The sequence below is a fragment of the Haematobia irritans genome, chromosome 1 (genome assembly GCF_050003625.1).
Source record: "Haematobia irritans isolate KBUSLIRL chromosome 1, ASM5000362v1, whole genome shotgun sequence".
Lineage (NCBI taxonomy): Eukaryota > Metazoa > Arthropoda > Insecta > Diptera > Muscidae > Haematobia > Haematobia irritans.
The window spans coordinates 18,260,291-18,281,940 of record NC_134397.1 but is presented as its reverse complement, the minus strand read 5'-3'; the positions used below and the strand labels follow the sequence as shown (position 1 = coordinate 18,281,940).

At 25.0% G+C, this 21,650-nt stretch overlaps 1 protein-coding gene across 1 annotated transcript in view; it reads right to left on the bottom strand.

Annotated features, from left to right (window-relative positions):
- Nucleotides 1-20,528, bottom strand: part of DIP-gamma (Dpr-interacting protein gamma) — a 534,433-nt gene extending 513,905 nt beyond the window's left edge. The window contains exon 1 of the mRNA XM_075289492.1: nt 19,630-20,528. The gene's annotated coding sequence lies outside the window, so the exon portion shown is untranslated. The remainder of the gene's footprint in view (nt 1-19,629) is intronic.
- Nucleotides 20,529-21,650: the final 1,122 nt, after the last annotated feature.

The window sequence follows — 21,650 nt, the reverse complement described above, 5'->3', positions numbered from 1 at the left end:
ATTTGGGAAGGACTCTCAAATCAATTGGGAAAGACTCGCAACCAAGATGGAAAATACTCCTAACTCTGTTAGGAAAAGATCCACAACTCATTTAGAGAAAACTACCAAGCCGATTGGGAAGAATTCACTCAACTCGGGAAGGACTCCTCGGTCAATTTGGAATGTCTCCCAACTCAATTAGGAAAGACTACGCGCTCAGTTCGGCCATTAATATGGGTAACACCTTCAACATAGTTGAGCATGACTCCGAACTGGGAAAAACACTCAATTCAGATGAAAGGAATTTTAAAGCAGTTAGCAACTTGACAAATAATTGTAACATAGTTGGGAAACACTCCAATATAGCTGAGAACACTCAGATATAGATGATTACCTCCAATACAGCTGACAAAACTTAGATTGGAAAGGCTTGCAAAGACTCATTAATCAAATGGGAAGGAATCCTAAGTCAGATGAGAAAGAATCCACCTAAGGTGGGAAATATTCCCAACATAACTGAAACAAAACTCCCAACTCAGGTGGGTAAACTTCCAACTCAGATGGAGAAGTCTCCCAATATTGGGGATTACTCCTAAATCAGTTAAGAAATATTCCCAATATGGATGGGAAAGTCTGCACCATAGTTGACAAAACTCAGATGGGGCAAGATTTCCACTTCAGTAGTTGAAGATTTCCAACTCTGCTGCAAAGGATTCTCAACTCAGTTGAGAAAGATCTGCAACTCTATTGATGAAGTGATAATGACTTCCAACCCTGATATGAACAAATTCCTTCATTTAGTTCGGCGATCAAGTGATCTTGATGTAGCAGATGTTGGCAAATAGTCTGGAATTGAAAAAAATTTGTGTATTAAAATTGTGGTGGTTATGCAGACACATATAAACCGCCACTGAAAAGTAGCTTGGGATGATGACTCATGACTCTTTGTATGCCACACGGATATCCTAGCCATTGGCCCACAAACCTTCTCCTATTTCTTTAAAATCAATAAATTCAATTTAAATTTAAAGCCAAATAACTTTCTACGCATGGTATGCAACAAGTCAAAACAAATAATAATTTCACCAAATTATTTGCCACACATGACCAACTCCTAAGCTTTCGATTGCATTCAAAGAAACTTTTTAATTTCCCCAAAAACTAAATTGTCCCTCCCTCCGCATAAAAGAAACTTTTTCCCAAAAAAATATTTCGTTATTAAATCTAAAACAAAATTGTTTTGATAGACCATCCTTAACTCAACTTAATCGCATATGGATAAAATATTCATACAATATTTATCACTTCCGTCAGAACCCCACTTATCCTTGGCCGAGAGTATACATTGCATATGGAAGGAAGCACCAGTCATATGTCTTCGCTTTTTTGTGTGTGTAGGGAGGGAAGAGAAAAAATAAATTCAAAAACATTTGCAGCAAAAAGAACAAGCAACAACGCTTACTACTCGTCGTACACAACAGAAAGATAATGGAAAATTGTGGGTTTCTCCTGTTTTTCTCCTTGCGAGAGTTATAAATTTAGCCGGTTTGGCAAAACAAAAAAACACACAAACTAGGACAACACAAATAGGGAAGAAAAGGAAACATAATGAAGACCATGTACAACTTTCATAGATTGCAAGGATTTTGAGGCCTTAAAAGATTCCCATATTCCTAGGGATTTTATTTATTAAGAAATCCCTGGCATTTCAGAGCGTATGAATTTGTGAATTTATCCAAGTAGGTTTGAGGCTTTATATTGCCTCGAACCTGGGGGGAATAACACAAACAGAAATGTCAATAGCGATGATTCAGTTAACTTGTGGTTATAGACGATTGAAGTCTTTTGAGAGCCTTTTCCAATTGTGTTGGGAGCACGGTTACCACAGTTGGTAGAATTCTACCAAAAATAATAGATTATTGTTTGGTAGATTGTTAGAATTCTTGATGTTTTGGTAGATTCCAAAATATTCCTCTCCATTTCCTGTGGAAATAAAAGTTTGACTAAATTTTCTATAAAAATAAAATTTTGACAACATTTTTTATAGAAATAAAATTTTGAAAAAATTTTCTATAGAAATAAAATTTTGACAAAATTTTTTATATAAATAAAATTTTGACAACATTTTCTATAGAAATACAATTTTAACAACATTTTTTATAGAAATAAAATTTTGACAAAATTTTTTATAAAAATAAAATTTTGACAACTTTTTCTATAGAAATAAAATTTAAACAAAATTTTCTGCCGTAGAAATAAAATAAACTATTGAGAAATTTTTCTATAGAAATAAAATTTTGAGACGATTTTCTATAGAAGTAAAATTTTGACAAAATTTTCTATAGAAATAAAATTTTGAGAAAATTTTCTCTAGAAATAAAATTTTGACAAAATTTTCTATAGAAATAAAATATTGACAAAATATTCTATAGAAATAAAATTTTGACAAAATTTTCTACAGAAATAAAATTTTGACAAAATTTGCTATAGAAATAAAATTTTGACAAAATTTTCTATAAAAATAAAATTTTGACAAAATTTTCTATAGAAATAAAATTTTGACAAAATTTTGACAAAATTTTCTTTAGATATAAAATGTTGACAAAATTTTCTAGAGATGTAAAATTTTGAAAAAATTTTCTATAGATATAAAATTTTGACAAAATTTTCTATAGAAATAAAATTTTGACAAAATTTTCTATAGAAATAAAATTTTGACAGAATTTTGGCAAAATTTTCTATAGAAATAAAATTTTGACAAAACATTCTATAGAAATAACATTTTGAGAAAATTTTCTATGGAAATAAAATTTTGAGAAATTTTTCTATAGAAATAAAATTTTGAGAAATTTTTCTATAGAAATAATATTTTGACAAAATTTTCTATAGAAATAAAATTTTGACAAAATTTTCTATAAAAATAAAATTTTGAGAAAATTTTCTCTAGAAATAAATTTTGACAAAATTTTCTATAGAAATAAAATTTTGACGAAATTTTATATAGAAATAAAATTTTGACAAAATTTTCTATAGAAATAAAATTTTGACAAAATTTTCTATAGAAATAAAATTTTGACAAAATTTTCTATAGAAATAAAATTTTGACAAAACTTTCTATAGAAACATAATTTTGACCAATTTTCTATAGAAATAAAATTTTGACAAAATTTTCTATAGAAATAAAATTTTGACAAAATTTTCTATAGATGTAAAATTTTGACAAAATTTTCTATAGAATTAAAATTTTGACAAAATTTTCTACAGAAATAAAATTTTGACAAAATTTTCTATAGAAATAAAATTTTGACAAAATTTTCTATAGAAATAAAATTTTGACAAAATTTTCTATAGAAATAAAATTTTGACAAAATTTTTTATAGAAATAAAATTTTGATAAAATTTTCTATAGAAATAAAAGTTTGACAAAATTTTCTATAGAAATAAAATTTTGAGAAAATTTTCTATAGAAATAAAATTTTGAGAAAATTTTCTATAGAAATAAAAGTTTGACAAAATTTCCTATAGAAATAAAATTTTGAAAAAATTTTCTATAGAAATAAAATTTTGAGAATTTTTTTATAGAAATAAAATTTTGACAAAATTTTCTATAGAAATAAAATTTTAACAACATTTTCTTAGAAATAAAATTTTGACAAAATTTTCTATAGAAATAAAATTTTGACAAAATTTTCTATAGAAATAAAATTTTGACAAAATTTTCTATAAAAATAAAATTTTGACGAAATTTTTAATAGAAATAAAATGTTGACAAAATTTTCTATAGAAATAAGATTTTGACGAAATTTTTAATAGAAATAAAATGTTGACAAAATTTTCTATAAAAATAAAATTTTGTCAAAATATTCTATAGAAATAAAATTTTGACAAAACATTCTATATACAAAATTTTCTATAAAAATACAATTTTGACAAAATTTTCTATAGAAATAAAATTTTGACAAAATTTTTTATAGAAATAAAATTTTGACAACATTTTCTATAGAATTAAAATGTTGACAAAATTTTCTATAGAAATAAAATTTTGACAAAATTTTCTATAGAAATAAAATTTTGACCAAATTTTCTATAGAAATTAAACTTTAAGAAATTTTTCTATAGAAATAACATTTTAAGAGAATTTTCTATAAAAATAATATTTTCCCAAAATTTTCCATAGATATAAAATAGGAAAAGAGATATGTTTGTTTTGAATTTATTTCGGCATAAGCCGGCTATCATACAAAACCTTTTTTCGGGAGGTTCAAGTGTGGTTCATTGTTTGGTTTAATGAACTGCCTGAATTTATTCTGATAAACGGTTGATAGTTTTGCTGCAAGTAGAGGATGCTGATGAGGAATGTGGTAATTCCGAAACGTGCGTCCATCCAACCATCTTGCAGTCTATAGGGCTTTGCCCAAATAAATTTGACAAACATTCTTTTCCTCTGTTGGTTAAGCTACACTTGTAGTTTAGTTAATGTATGGTTTTAAGCTGCAATAAAAAACAACAACAATGCTTAAAGAACAAACCCAACAATAACAAAACAAAAAGAATGGAAAAATAGAAATAAAATTTTGACGAAATTTTCTATAAAAATAAAATGTTGACAAAATATTCTATAGAAATAAAATGTGGACAAAACATTCTATAGAATTTTTTTTGTCAAAATTTTATTTCTATAGAAAATTTTGTCAAAATTTTCTATAGAGATAAAATTTTAACAAAATTTTCTATAGAAATAAAATTTTGACAAAATTTTCTATAGAAATAAAATTTTGACAGAATTTTGACAAAATTTTCTATAGAAATAAAATTTTGACAAAACATTCTATAGAAATAAAATTTTGAGAAAATTTTCTATGGAAATAAAATTTTGACAAAATTTTTCTATTAAAATAAAATTTTGAGAAAATTTTCTATAGAAATAAAATTTTGACACAATTTTCTATAGAAATAAAATTTTGATAAAATTTTCTATAGAAATAAAATTTTGAGAAAATTTTCTACAGAAATAAAATTTTGCCAAAATTTTCTATGGAAATCAAATTTTAAGAAATTGTTCTATAGAAATTACATTTTAAGAAAATTTGCTACAAAAAAAATATTTTCCCAAAATTTTCTGTAGATATAAAATTTTGACAAAATTTCCCATAGATATAAAATTTTGACAAAATTTTGCATAGATATAAAATTTTGACAAAATTTTCTATAGATATAAAATTATGAAATTTGAAATAAATTTTTGACAAAATAACCTCATTAAATTTAATTTGGAGACTTGGGAGTTTTCGTTAACTTAGATGGGCATTTTTAACATCAGAATAGGGGATTAATTTAGGTCTTATTTTGGAGCCTTGTTTTGCAGTTCATGGATTTCTATTTAAAGGGATAAGCCTGCTTCTCTTTTTTGCTACAAAAAATCACAAAATTCCAAGGCCCTGCGTAGAAGTGAAAAACATCATCACTCCTTTTTACACTATTATCACACAAAAGCCCAATACACCATATTTGTATGAACCCATAGATATAGCAACTAAGGTACATACATATACCACATTCCATTTGGATGAATTTATATTTGCCGTAGAATGTCTAACAAGGGTATGACAAAAAAAAAAAACAAACAAAAACAAAATAAGGATAACAAAAAAAAAACAAGTTCAAGCCAAATATATTCAGTAAGAATCTTTTTTCCCTTACACTATGATCGTAGCATCTGTATTCGCTCTGACTATGTAACGCACCACAAACAAAACAAAAAAAAAAACAAAACATCTATAAATCTTTAAGTAAATCTTAAACTAAAATCTATAACAACAGAAAGTGTTTTTCGTTTGAATATATAGGGAAATCCTCAAGTAACCCGGAAACTAAGCCATTTCAAAGTACCACAGAGACCACAAGGAAAAGATGCAAAAACAAAAACAAGAACATGAAATCGAAAAAAAGAAAAATTGCATAGCATCATTGAGCTAAGCTTAAGGCAGAATCCAAAAGGTTCCCATAATGAAATAAAGAAGATGCCATTAAAGGTAGCTTTGGTTTCCATGAAAATATTTGAATATTTAAAGTTGAAACGATTTGTTCGACAATCATATTTGAAAACAAATGAAGATAGAGCAAATGTCGGTAGAAGATGATCTTAAAGGAAGACCAGTACAATTGTAAATTTTCTAAAAAGTTTATACGTAGAGAAAATTGTTGCAAAATTTTAATTCTATAGAAAATGTTGTCAAAATTTTATTTCTATAGAAAATGTTGACTCAAAAAGTTTTTTTCTAAAGAAAATTTTGTCAAAATTTTATTTCTATAGAAAATTTTGTCAAAATTTATTTCTATAGAAAATTTTGTCAAAATTTATTTCTATAGAAAATTGTGTCAAAATTTAATTTCTATAGAAAATTTTGTCAAAAATTTTTTTCCATAGAAGATTTGGCAAAATTTTATTTCTATAAAAAATTTAATCAAAATTTTATTTTGTTAAAATTTTATTCTATAGAAAATTTTGTTAAAATTTTATTAAAAATACTGTCAAAATTTTATTTTAGTTCTATAGAAATTTGTGTCAAAATTTAATTTCTATAGAAAATTTTGTCAAAAATTAATTTATATAGAAGATTTGGCGAAAGTTAATCAAAATTTTATTTTGTTAAATTTTATTTTAGTTCTATAGAAAATTTTGTCAAAATATTTTTTCTACAGAAAATTTTGCCAAAATTTTATTTCTATAGAAAATTTAGTCAAAATTTTATTTCTATAAAAAATGTTGTTAAAATTTTATAGAAAATACTGTCACAATTATATTTCTTTAGAAAATATTGTCAAAATTTTATTTTAGTTCTGTAGCAAATTTTATCAAAATTTTATTTCTATAGGAAATTTAGTCAACATTTTATTTCTATAAAAAATTTTGTTAAAATTTTATAGAAAATATTGTCAAAATTATATCTCTTTAGAAAATATTGTCAAAATTATATTTCTTTAGAAAATATTGTCAAAATTTTATTTTAGTTCTATAGAAAATTTTGTCAAAATTTTATTTCTATAGAAAATTTAGTCAAAGTCTTATTTCTATAGAAAATTTAGTCAAAAATTTATTTCTATCGAAAATGTTCTCAAAATTTTGTTTCTATAGAAAATTTTGTCAAAAATTCATTTCTATAGAAAATTTTCGCAACATTTTATTTCTATAGAAAATTTTCGCAACATTTTATTTCTATAGAAAATTGTGTCAAAATTTAATTTCTATAGAAAATTTTGTCAAACATTTATTCTATAGAAGATTTGGCAAAATTTTATTTCTATAGAAAATTTAATCAAAATCTTATTTCTATAGAAAACTTTGTCAAAATTTTATTTCTATAAAAAATTTTATTTCTATAGAAAATTTTATTAAAATTTTATAGAAAATATTGTCAAAATTATATTTCTTTAGAAAATATTCTTAAAATTTTATTTTCGTTCTATGGAAAATTTTGTCAAAATGTTATTTCTATAGAAAATTTAGTCAACATTTTATTTCTATAAAAAATTTTGTTAAAGTTTTATAGAAAATATTGTCAAAATTATATTTCTTTAGAAAATATTGTCAAAATTATATTTCTTTAGAAAATATTGTCAAAATTATATTTCTTTAGAAAATATTGTCAAAATTTTATTTTAGTTCTATAGAAAATTTTGTCAAAATATTATTTCTATAGAAAATTTAGTCAAAATTTTATTTCTGTAAAAAATTTTGTTAAAATTTTATAGAAGATATTGTCAAAATTATATTTTTTTAGAAAATATTGTCAAAATTTAATTTAAGTTCTATAGAAAATTTTGTCAAAATAATATTTCTACAGAAAATTTTGTCAAAATTTTATTTCTATAGAAAATTTAGTCAAAATTTTATTTCTGTAAAAAATTTTGTTGAAATTTTATTTTATTTCTATAGAAAATTTTGTCAAAATTTTATTTCTATAGAAAATTTTGTCAAAATAATACTTCTACAGAAAATTTTGTCAAAATTTTATTTCTATTGAAAATTTAGTCAAAATTTTATTTCTGTAAAAAATTTTGTTGAAATTTTATTTCTATAGAAAATTTAGTCAAAATTTTATTTCTATAAAAAAATTTATTAAAATTGTATGGAAAATATTGTCAAAATTAGAGATACGTTTGTACGAATTTATTTCGGCATAAGCCGGCTATCATGTGAAACCTAGAGGATGCTGATGAGGAATGTGGTAATTCCAAAACGTGTGTCCATCCAACCATCTTTCAGTCTATAGGGCTTTACCCAAATAAATTTGACAAACATTCTTTTCCTCTGTTGGTTAAGCTGTTTTAAGCTGAAATCAAAACCGACAACAATTAAATTTCTTTAGAAAATATTGTCAAAATTTTATTTTAGTTCTATAGAAAATTTTGTCAAAATTTTATTTCTATAGAAAATTTTGTCAAAATTTTATTTCTATAGAAAATTGTTGCAAAATTTTAATTCTATAGAAAATTTTGTCAAAATTTTATTTCTATAGAAAATTGTTGCAAAATTTTAATTCTATAGAAAATTTTGTCAAAATTTTATTTCTATCGAAAATATTGTCAAAATTATATTTCTTTAGAAAATTTTGTCAATATTTTATTTCTATAGAAACTTTCGTGAAAATTTTATTTCTATAGAAAATTTCAACATTTTATTTCTGTAGAAAATTTTGTCAAAATTTTCTCAAAATTTTAATTCTATGGAAAAATTTCTCAAAATTTTATTTCTATAGAAAATTTTGACGGAGTTTGTGATCTTTCCCATTCAAATTGGGATCTTACCAATTTGCATTGGGAAATTTTTCCTAACTGAATTTGGTTTGTAGACTTGGGAATTTTCTTCAACTGAGAAGGATGTTTTAAACATAAGATTAGCAATTCATTCGGGACATAGTTTGGAGCCTTTCCGCATTGTTTTTAATGTTCTTACATGTGAAATATGAGTCCTTGTCAGTCTCTTACAACTGAGTACAAATTCTATTGAACTGCGTGTATAGTCCTTCCCAGTTCCTCAACTGAGGTTGATGTTTTAAACATCAGAGTAGGGATTCATTTAGGACTCATTGTGAAGCCTTTCCTCATTTCCTTGTGAAATACGAGCCTTTGTCTAATTCTTCCAACTGTATAGGAATTCAATCGAACTGGGTGAAAAATCCTTCCGATTTAATTTTGTTTTGTTTAACTTAAATTTCTAAAGAGATTAAATTCATATGATCGATACCTTAATTATATTTCCTATATTACGAAGTAGCAAATAAAAATACAATTTTGTTGTCTTATTCTGTCCATTAAAAAATAAACCATTTTTTTCTGCAACTGAAGAGTGTCAAAACTAAAGTCAATGTAAAATATTTTCAAGTATTCTTGTATTTCATGTTTTTTTTTTTCGATTTGCTTTATTAAGTTGTGGTTACAATGAGAAATGTCACCACACTTTTCAAATTCTCAAAATTCTATCGTCATGAGTGAAAATCTATGAAAAGTTTGATTTTTATTTTGTTTTCTTGCTATCAACCACCCAACCATCGGTTTGTGTTTAGCAAAATGATTTTTGATGAACGGATGAATGATTTTCTAAATGAAGCGAACACGTTTTAAGATGTTTCTTTAGTCATGCGTCTAATGGAGAACACTTTAAGGAGTAAAATTTAAATGAACACAAAAATGTGGTTTTCTAGTAGAATTATTTTGAAAAACTATGACAAGTGTTGTGGCAAGGAAATCTAAGAGGAGGAGATATAGAAATAGGATTTAAAGTGAAAAGATTCTGGATAAGAAAAGGGACGATTTTGGGGATAGATAGAAAAATAACGAAAATACTTAAAAATAATTTAAGTCCAAATGGATATCATACCAAAATGGATGTTCCCAAATGGGTGGTAAAATTTGGCAATTTTAAACATTTTCGTTAACGACAAAATAACTTAAAGTTGAATATTTTTATTTTAAGTAGCCACTTTATCTATTCCATTTCACTGAAAAAATATCCATAATATGAAAGATTATGCAATGTAATTTACGTAATATTTAGGGAAAATTCTTTAAAGAAAATTTATAAATATAAAATTCAATCTATGTTTGTTTATTTGTTTGTTTGTATGTTCCGAGTTGGCTCCGAAACGGCTGAACCGATTTACTTGAAACTTTCAGAGATCGTAGGGGGCGTTCATGTGGTGAAAATAGGGTACCTCATTTTTTGACACCTGGTCGCGGAGGGGGACCTCCCCTTTGTCGGACTTTTTGAAAATTGGACCAAAGTTGACCGATTTGCTTGAAATTTTCATTGAAGGATGGGTTTGGTATCTAGACAAAGATCCGCTACTTTATATTTCGATATTTGTTGGCGGAGGGGGACCTCCCCTTTGTTCGACTTTTTTTAAAGTACAGTGAAAAAACTAAAATTCTCTAAATTATCTGAGATTTACAGAGAACATGCGGTGAGGTTATGGAATTAATATGGGGTACCTGATGGTTTCATACGTGGACGGGGAGGGGACCTACTCTTGCCCTACTTTTTTAAACTTGGAACAAAATTATGCGATTTGCTTGAAATTTTCATTGAATGTTGGGGTTGGCATCTAGACAAAAATCCGCTACATTATTTTTCGATATTTGGTCGGTGAGGGGCGCCACCCCTTTGCCCGACTTTTTTTTAAAGTACAGTGAAAACAAAACTAAACTCCCCCGACTGAAATTTTACGGAACAAATGGTTGAGGTTATGAAATTTATATCAGGTTCCTGATTTTTTAATAAAAATAAAAGGACATGGGGAGACATCCGCTTCTCTTAAGTACATACAGAGAAACAATTAAACTTTTACCGAGTTACTTGAAATTTACAGAGGACTGGGGAGAGGTTACGATATTAATAGTTGATACCTGATTTTGTGATATTTGCTTGACATTTTCTGGGACGTTTACAAAAGGTACGCTACATCACTTTTCGATATTTAGTCGGGGAGGAGGTCCTCCTCTAAAACCGCAACAAAAAAACAACAAAAACATTGAATAGTTTCGAAATTAATATAGGGTACGTGATAGTCCGATATCAGGTCGGAGTGGAGCGAAGGTGGGGGAGGGTTCCCTTTTGCCCGCTTTTTTTTTTTCTTAAATTGAAAGTAGAGGGTTGTCCGTAAATGGGGACTCGGTACATAAGTTTATGATTTTTGCACAGACTTGTTTTTAGTAAAGAACTTAAATTTACATGAAATTGGCAGCCAACGTAGAGGGTGCATCATTTTCCAGCATTTTAGCAAATGTTAATGTGGTAAAATTTTTTACTATTTTTGCTTTTTCCGATTTATTGGATGGGAAATATAGTGCTTAATTTTCAGATATGTTGAGGAGAAGGATACCTTTCCTTGACAAACCACACTTAAAATTCACAAGAAATATAGAAGAAGGTACACCCTCTCCCGCCGTATTTGTACCTATAAACGAAAAATCAAGTAGTCCGATTTGTTTAAAAGAATTCAAATCTTTTCGAATTTGTTTTCAGCACGAAGGATATAGTTGACTAAGTTAACGCAAAATATTTCTCCAAATATGCTTCGGAAGGTGCAGCGAAGCGGGCCGGGTTACGCTAGTATAACAATAAATATGTTAAATTTTTCTATGCCATAAGGTATTGCCAGTATTAGAAGCCCATTTTAAGGCAAGATACTATTTCTATAGACATACAATTTCGACAAAATATTCTATAGACAAAAATTTTCTATAGAAATAAAATTTTAATAAAATTTTATATAGACATAAAATTTTGACAAAATTTTCTATAGAAATAAAATTTTGACGAAATTTTATATAGAAATAAAATTCTGACAAAATTTTCTATAGAAATAAAATTTCAAATAGAAATGAAATCTTGACAACATTTTCTACCGAAATAAAATTTTGATAAAATTTTCCATAAAAATTTGACAAAATTTTCTACAGAAATAAAATTTTGACAAAATTTTTATAGCAAAAAAATTATGACAAAATTTTCGATAGAAATAAAATTTTGACAAAAATTATCTATAGAACAAAGTTTAGAAAAAAAAAAATTCTATAGATATAACATTTTGACAAAATTTTCTATAGAAATAAAATTTTAACTAAACTTTCTATAGAAATAAAATTTTGACAAAAATTATCTATATAAATAAAGTTTTGAAAAACAAAATTCTATAGAAATCAAATGTTGACCAAATGTTCTATAGAAATAAAATGTTGACCAAATGTTCTATAGAAATAAAATTTTGACTAAATTTTCTATAGAAATAAAATGTGACAAAATTTTCTATCGAAATAAAATTTTGACAAAATTTTCTATGCAAATAAAATTGTGTCAAAATTTGCTTTAAAAATAAAATTTTGTCAAAATTTGGTATATAAATAAAATTATGACAAAACTTTCTATATAAAAAAATATGATAAAATCTTCTATAGAAATAAAATTTTGACCAAATTTTCTATAGCAATAAAATTTTGCCAAATTTTCTATAGAAATAAAATTTTGACTAAATTTTTTATAGAAATAAAATTTTGACTAAATTTTCTATAGAAATAAAATTTTGACAAATTTTTCTATAGAAAAAAATTTTGAAAAAATTTTCTATAGAAATACAATTTTGACGAACTTATCTATAGAAATAAAATTTAGACAAAATTTTCTATAGAAATACAATTTTGACGAACTTATCTATAGCAATAAAATTTTGACAAAAATTATCTATATAAATAAAGTTTTGAAAACCAAAATAAAATGTTGACCAAATGTTCTATAGAAATAAAATTTTGACAAAATTTTCTATAGAAAAAAAATTTTAACAAAACTTTCTATAGAAACAAAATTTTGACAAAAATTATCTATATAAATAAAGTTTTGAAAAACAAAATTTTATAGAAATAAAATGTTGACCAAATGTTCTATAGAAATAAAATTATGACAAAGTTTTTTATAGAAATAAAATTTTGACTAAATTTTATATAGAAATAAAGTTTTGACAAAATTTTCTATAGAAATAAAATTTAGACAAAATTTTCTATAGAAATAAAGATTTGAAAAAAAAAATCTATAGAAACAAAATTTTAACAAAATGTTCAACAGAAATAAAATTTTGACAAAATTTTCCACAGAAATAAAATATTGACAGAGTTTTCTATAAAAATAAAAATTTTACAAAATTTTCTATAGAAATAAAATTTTGACAACATTTTCTACAGAAATAAAATTTTAACAAAATTTTCTATAGAAATAAAATTTTAACAAAATTTTCTATAGAAATAAAATGTTGAAAAAGTCTTCGATAGAAATAAAATTTTGACCAAAATTATCTATAGAAATAAAGTTTAAAAAAAAAGTTTCTATAGAAATAAAATGTTGACAAAATTTTCTCTAGAAATAAAATTTTGACAAAATCTTCCATAGAAATAAAATTTTGACAAACTCTTCTATAGAAATAAAATTTTAAAAAACTATCTATAGAAATAAAGTTTTGAAAAAAAAAATCTATAGAAATAAAATTTTGACAAAATTTTCTATAGAAATAAAGTTTTGGAAAAAAATCTATAGAAATAAAATTTTAACAAAAATTTCTATAGAAATAAAATTTTGACCAAAATTATCTATCGAAATAAAGTTTTAACGAAATTTTCTATTGAAATAAAAAAATTTTGACAACATTTTCTATACAAATAAAATTTTGACAAAATTTGCTATAGAAATAAAATTTTGTCAAAATTTGGTATAGAAATAAAATTATTACAAAATTTTCAAAAAAAATGATAAAATCTTCTATAGAAATAAAATTTTGACAAAATTTTGTATAGAAATAAAATTTTGACAAATTTGTCTATAGAATTAAAATTTTGACAAAATTTATATATATAATTAACTATAGAATTAAAATTTTGACAAAAATGTTTATAGAAATAAAATTTGGAGAAAATTTTCTATAGAAATGAAATTTGACAAACTATTCTCCAACAAATTTTTTTGACAAAATTTTCTATCGAAATAAAATTTTGACAAAATTTTCTATACACATAAAATTTTGTCAAAATTTGCTAAAGAAATAAAATTTTGCCAAAATTCGGTATAGAAATAAAATTATGACAAGATTTTCAAAAAACTTTGCCAAAATTTTCTATAGAACTAAGTTTTTGACAAAATTTTATAAAATAAAATTATGATAAAATTTTCTATATATAAAAAAAATTGAGAAAATCTTCTATAGAAATAAAATTTTGACAAAATTTTCTATATATAAAAAAAAATTGATAAAATTTTCTATAGAAATAGAAATTTGATAAAATTGTCTATAGAAATATAATTTTGACAAAATTGTCTATATTTTCTATATATATATATATATATTCCCTATCGTGACCTTTGTTGTGTTATGCAGAATGAACAAAGACATGAATCATAATTTTCTTTATTTTTGTAAAGCAATCCAGAGACCATCCTGTTTATAACAAGATTCTTAAGCTACCAAAAATAGATTTAATTTTCTCCATGGAAAAAGCTTTCATAATTTTCCTAGAAAATTCACTACTTAAAAACGGTTCTCTTGGCTCAATTGTTTTTCCAAAAACCACCTTTAAAGAAATTTTTCGAGATTTGTTTTTTGCGTTGAAGAAGCAACAAAAAACTCATGAATGCTTTCTGTTTGCTTTGTTACAAAACAAACTCAAGAGTTCCTTTTTCCCCTGTTCCACCCACTCCGCTTTTCTTAGTCGTTTTTAATTGCAACTGACCTTTGAAATCCAAAGACGTCTATTAAAGTACCACTTTCAAAAATTTTCAACACCATTAAAGCGAGAAGGTAGCAAATGAAACAAACAACGAAAAATCTCTTTTTTCATAGTGGGTCATAAATAAAGACGATAGCAAGGAGGGATGGAGGGATGGAGGGAGAGAGAATTTCTAAAACCGAAGGCTACGATACACAATAAAAAACAGCGTCATTTGTATCCATCCGCTGCCATTGATTTGTGGGATTTGCTAAGCGTTCATTTTGATTTGCTGTATTTTTCGGTGAGCATGCGAGAGGCGGCAATTGGGGTGGCCAAGATTTTTGTTTACTTAGGAACACGTTTCAGTTCGCTGCTGCTGTTCCCCAAAAAGTGTGCCAAAAGTTTAATTAATCATCTTTTGTTTTTATTGTTGCCAATTTTCCCACCGACGTGTTTTAATTTTTTTTATTTTACTTTAAACGCGGCAAAACTCTCCGAAAAGACAACAATCTTCACTTCGTCGGTTTGTTTAGACAGTGGTTCTGGTTGGGAACTTGAATCTAAGCATAACGATTATCTACTCAAAAAGAATTATTTTTAGATTTATGGCCAGTTGAAGTTTTCGGGTGAGTTAACTTTTAATCCTTATCAACCACGAAAACTTCATGAAGACTCGTAGAGGCGAAAGTAGAATTTCCATTGAATAGTGAAGATTATGTTGCCTACTTTTAGGGGCTAAGAAATTTTATTCTATATTAAAGATCAATTTCTTTGATTATTTTTTTTAAACACTATGGGCATATTCTTGGACAATTATCCGTATATGTTCCGGGTAGCATGAGGTGACATCTAGACAACGCTACTATTATTTTTCGATATTTGGTCGGCGAGGGTTTTTTTAGAGCACAGTGAAAGACGTGATATTTATTTGGACAAGGAGGAGGACCTCTCCCTTGCCCGAGTTTTTTAAAGGTGGAAGTTAATAAGGGTTAATTGATTTTGTAATATATGAATGTGAAGGGGACTTCCCTATTGCCTGACTTTTTGAAAATTGAACCACATTTCTCCGATTTGCTTGAATTTTTCAGTGATGGTTGGGGTAAAAACGACGCTCGCTAGAATTCTACCGAAAATGGCAGATTTTTTAATGTTTGGTAGATTGGTAGAATTTTTGATGTTTTGGTAGATTTTGCAAATTATTGCTCTCCAACTAAAAGGTACTTTACGAAATTTATATAGAAATAAAATTTTACAGACATTTTATATAGAAATAAAATTTTGACAAAATTTTCTATAAAAATAAAAAAAAAATTGACTAATTTTTCTATAGAAATAAAAATAAAAGTTTGACAAAATTTTCAATAGAAATAAAATTTTGATAAAATTTTCCATAAAAATACAATTTTGATAAAATCTATAGAAATCTATAGAAATAACATTTTCACAAAATTTTCTATGGAAATAAAATTTTGACAAAATGTTCTATAAAAATAAAATTTTGACAAAATTTTCTATACAAATAAAATTTTGACAAATTTCTATAGAAATAAAATTTTGTCAAAAGTTTCTATAGAAATAAAATGTTGACAAAATTTTTAATAGAAATAAATTTTTTCCATAATATGGGAGCCACCGTGGTGCAATGGTTAGCATGCCCGCCTTGCACACACAAGGTCGTGGGTTCGATTCCTGCTTCGACCGAACACCAAAAAGTTTTTCAGCGGTGGATTATCCCAACTCAGTAATGCTGGTAACATTTCTGAGGGTTTCAAAGCTTCTCTAAGTGGTTTCACTGTAATGTGGAACGCCTTTCGGACTCTGCTATAAAAAGGAGGTCCCTTGTCATTGAGCTTAACATGGAATCGGGCAGCACTCAGTGATAAGAGAGAAGTTCACCAATGTGGAATCACAATGGACTGAATAGTCTAAGTGAGCCTGATACATCGGGCTGCCACATAACCTAACTTAACCTAACCTAACCTTCCATATAAATAAAATTTTGATAAAATCTTCTATACACATAAAATTTTGAGAAAATTTTCTGTAGAAATAACATTTTGACAAAATTTTCTATAGAAATAAAATTTTGACAAAATTTTCAATAGAAATACAATTTTGACAAAATGTTGTTATAGAAATAAAATTTTTACATACTTTTCTATAGAATGTAATATTTGACAAAATTTTTCTATAGAAATAAAATTTTGATAAAATTTTCCATAAAAGTAAAAATTTGATAAAATCTTCTATACACATAAAATGTTTACAAAATTTTCTATCGAAATAAAATTTTGACAAAATTTTCTATAGAAACAAAATTTTCTTTATAAATAAAATTTATTCTATATTAAAGATCAATTTCATTAAACACTATGGTAAATTTTGCAAATTATTCCCCTCCAACTAAAAGGTACTTCACGAAATATTTATAGAAATAAAATTTTACAGAAACTTTATATAGAAATAAAATTTTGACAACATTTTCTATAGAAATAAAATTGACTAAATTTTCTATAGAAATAAAAATAAAAGTTTGACAAAATTTTCAATAGAAATAAAATTTTGATACAATTTTCCATAAAAATATAGTTTTGATAAAATCTTCTATACACATAAAAGTTTGACAAAATTTTCTATAGAAATAACATTTTCACAAAATTTTCTATAGAAACAAAAATTTTTCAAAATGTTCTATAAAAATAAAATTGACAAAATTGTCTGTAGAAATAAAATTTTCACAAAATTTTCTATAGAAATAATATTTATTCTATATTATCATCAAGATCAATTTTTTTAATTAATTTCTTTAAACACAATGGGCATATTCTTGGAGACAAAATTTTACAGAAACTTTATATAGAATGAAAATTTTTACAACATTTTCTGTAAAAATAAAATTTTGACTAAATTTTCAATAGAAATAAAATTTTGATAAAATTTTTCATAAAAATAAAATTTTGATAAAAAAAGATTTTCACTACACATAAAATTTTGAGAAAATTTTTTATAGAAATAACATTTTGACAAGATTTTCAATAGAAATACAATTTTGACAAAATTTTCAATAGAAATAAAATTTTGACAAAATTTTGTTATAGAAATAAATGTTTACATAATTTTCTATAGAATGTAAATTTTGACAAAATTTTCAATAGAAATAAAATTTTGACAAAATTTCCTATAGAAATAAAATGTTGACAATATTTTCTGTAGAAAGTAAATTTTGGCAAAATTTCCTACAGAAATAAAATTTTCTATAGAAATAAAATATTGACAAAATTTTCAATAGAAATGAAATTTAGATAAAATTTTCCATAAAAATACAATTTTGATAAAATCTTCTATACACATAAAATTTTGAGAAAATTTTCACTAGAAATAACATTTTGACAAAATTTTCTATAGAAATACAAATTTGACAAAGTGTTCTATAAAAATAAAATTTTGACCAAATTTTCTATAGAAATAAAATTTTGACAAAATTTTCAATAGAAATACAATTTTGACAACATTTTGGTATAGAAATAAAATTTCATTTCTATAGAAAATTTTGACAAAATTTTCAATAGAAATACAATTTTGACAAAATTTTGTTATAGAAATAAAATGTTTACATAATTTTCTATAGAATGTAAATTTTGACAAAATTTTCCATAGAAATAAAATTTTGACAAAACTTCCTATAGAAATAAAATTTTGACAATATTTTCTATAGAAAGTACATTTTGGCAAAATTTCCTATAGAAATAAAATTTTGACAAAATTTTCTATAAAAATAAAATTTTGACAACATTTTCTATATTAATAACATTTTGATCAAATTTTCTATAGAAAAATAAAATTTTGACAAAATTTTCTATAGAAATACAATTTTGAAAGAATGTTCTATAAAAATAAAATTTTGACAAAATTTTCTATAGAAAAAAAAATTTGGCAAAATTGTCTATCGAAATAAAATTTTGACAAAATTTTCTATAGAAATAAAATTGTGACAAAATTTTCTATAGAAATAAATTTTGACAAAATTTTCAATAGCAATACAATTTTGACAAAATTTTCTATTAGGATAAAATTTTTACATAATTTTCTGTAGAATGTAAGTTTTGACAAAATTTTCTATAGAAAGTAAATTTTGGCAAAATTTCCTATAGAAATAGAATTTTGACAAAATTTTCTATAAAAATAAAGTTTTGACAAAATTTTCTATAGAATGCAAATTTTGATAAAATTTTCTATAGAATGTAAATTTTGATAATATTTTCTATAGAAATGAAATCTTTAAAAAGTTTTCTATAAAAATAAAATTTTGACATAATTTTCTATAGAAATAAAATTTTGACAAAATTTCCAATAGAAATAAAATGTTGACAAAATTTTCTATGGAATGTATGTTTTTGGTAAATTTTTCTTAAAATTTTACTAGATTATGTTTGACACGAGTAGCAACCGTGCTAGTAACTTAAAATCAAAAACAGCTTGATCTAGTTATAAAATAGCTACATTGGCATTACTGTTAACTATACAGTTCTCATATCAAGATTTTGATACATTAGAAAGAAATTGATAGTGTTAGTATACCCCTCCCCACCTTTACTATGGAGTAATATACAAAACCACTGTGCTCCCAAAATAATTGCATTTGCTATGCTTCCCATTTGCAATTCTCTTGCTCTCATTTTCCAACAGCTTTGCCTTTTGTTTTTGTTTTGTTGTGGCTTCCGCACTCTGTTTGTTGTGGCGCGCCAAAAATTTAATTATCAAAAATTTTAACGATTTGTTTGTTGGCACATTAGAAAAACAAAACACAAAAAAAACACAATTCAGTTTTTTTTTTGTTTTGTTTTGTTTTGTTGATTTGAATTTCTTTAATGGTATTAGTGAGTGGAGAGAAAACAAACTCACCTTTTAAGAGGTCAAAAGACGTCCAGATGTTAACGTTAACGGCTGATGATGTACCAAACAAAACTGCACACACACACACACATACACACCAAAATAAATGGTGGATACTCGAATGGTTTATTTTGTCTTTTGTTATTGCATCGATGGGTGGGTGAAAGGGGGACGGTATGTACACTGAGGTAAATGTATTTCTCCACACAATAGGAAATTTAGTATTTTCTTTTTTTTTTATTATTATCACTGACTCTTGTCACAAACACTCATTCACGCACGCGCGCACACATACATAAGGTTATTTGCAATCTTTTGAATAATTAATTTTAATTTGTTTTCTTCTGTTCTCTTTTGCTTGTTGTTGTTGTTTTTGTTATATTTCTATACACACTTTAGCTTGTTTTTGTGATCATAAATGAGGAAATACAAAGTGTAGAATTATGAGGCCAGTCGAAAAAGGTTGAGGGCTCATTTATTTTTGTTTTTCTCGAAAGTTTTTTGGGTTTTATTCTGTTTTTGTTTTTGCATAAATTGTCAATTATTTAATTTTATGTGCCGCCAAATTGTTGGGGTCTTTAATATATTGAGGCTGTTTTTTGGGTGGCGGGTTAGAATTTGTTAAAGGATTTTGTAGGATTTGAATTAATTACATTTTGTTTTTAATGAAAATTAAATTTTGTATATTTTTTTCTCCACGCTCATTTGGAAGAAAGTGTTAAATTTCATTGGGTCTTAATTGTAAGGAATTGGCTTAGTTATAAAAAAAAACACAACTTCACTTAGTTTTTTTCTGATTATTGTTTACTTCCAATTGAATACACTTTACAAAGGGATTGTCACTGATTTTAAGGGAAACTTCAATCGATGGTATTGACATTAGCTTTTGTTAAAATCGTTTCTTTTAAAAGTAAGCGTGTTTTAGATTTTACAAAATTCTTTTCTCTTAATTTTGTAAATTTTATTTTTTAGGAATTTTTTTATGGTTTTTTTTTGTACTTAAAAACACGTGGTATTATTTCACATAACTTTTAAAGTGTTTTATTCCTTTGATATTTGGGTTTTTTATTTTCTTTTAATAATTTTTGGTAATGTTCGATATTAATTTTTATTTAAAATTACATAGCTTTTATTGTTTTTCTTAATTGCGATTTTTAATGTTTTTTGTAGTTGAGAATTTTTATATTGGTTGTCTTTTATATTCCATTTTGAAACTGAAAAAAAGAATATAGATTTGTTATTCAATAAGAACAATAGCAATTTGAATTTGAAGAAATTTATTATTAATAACCGATTAAAAATTAAAATATTCTACTTTGTAGAGGAAAAATATATTTTAAACAAAATCTTAACTTGAGAACAAATTTCCGAATACTTTCGAAAGAAAAATCAACTATAAGGGATTGGTGTTGTAGAAGGTCTAGATTTGGGAAAAATGGGCACCAAAGTCTTTGCACACCCAAAATAGGCTGTTAGCTATGAAAACCTTTAAAAAAAATCCACAAAATGTCGGTACCTACACTTGCCCGAAAAAATATTCGTACAACAAGCCCATGCCACAAGAAGCCTTTTTAAACCATTGAAACAATACATGAAAGATGGAAAAAATTTTTGTTAGGAATACATTAACTTACGTATTTTTATTTTTAACAATTAATATTAAAAAAAATATATTACACATTTGGCACATATAAGAAAATAAAAATAAAGTAGAAAAATTCATTAGAAAAATTATTCGTACACATTAAGTGATTTCTGATTTGTTCTACATTTTGCAGTCTTATAAACTGGGATATCACCTCAGAAAGTCGACTAGGCATTGATTTGACCAGTTTAGTTGTTTCGTCCTCGCTAATTTTGTCACATTCAGCCATAATAACATTTTTAAGCATTTCCTTTGACGATATTGCAAGTTGCCGTATTTTAGGTTCCAATAAGTACCACAAATGCTCTATATGGTTAAAATCTGGCGATTGGGGAGGCGAATTGAGCTGATGTTTCGTATTATATAGTAACCACAACTTCACATT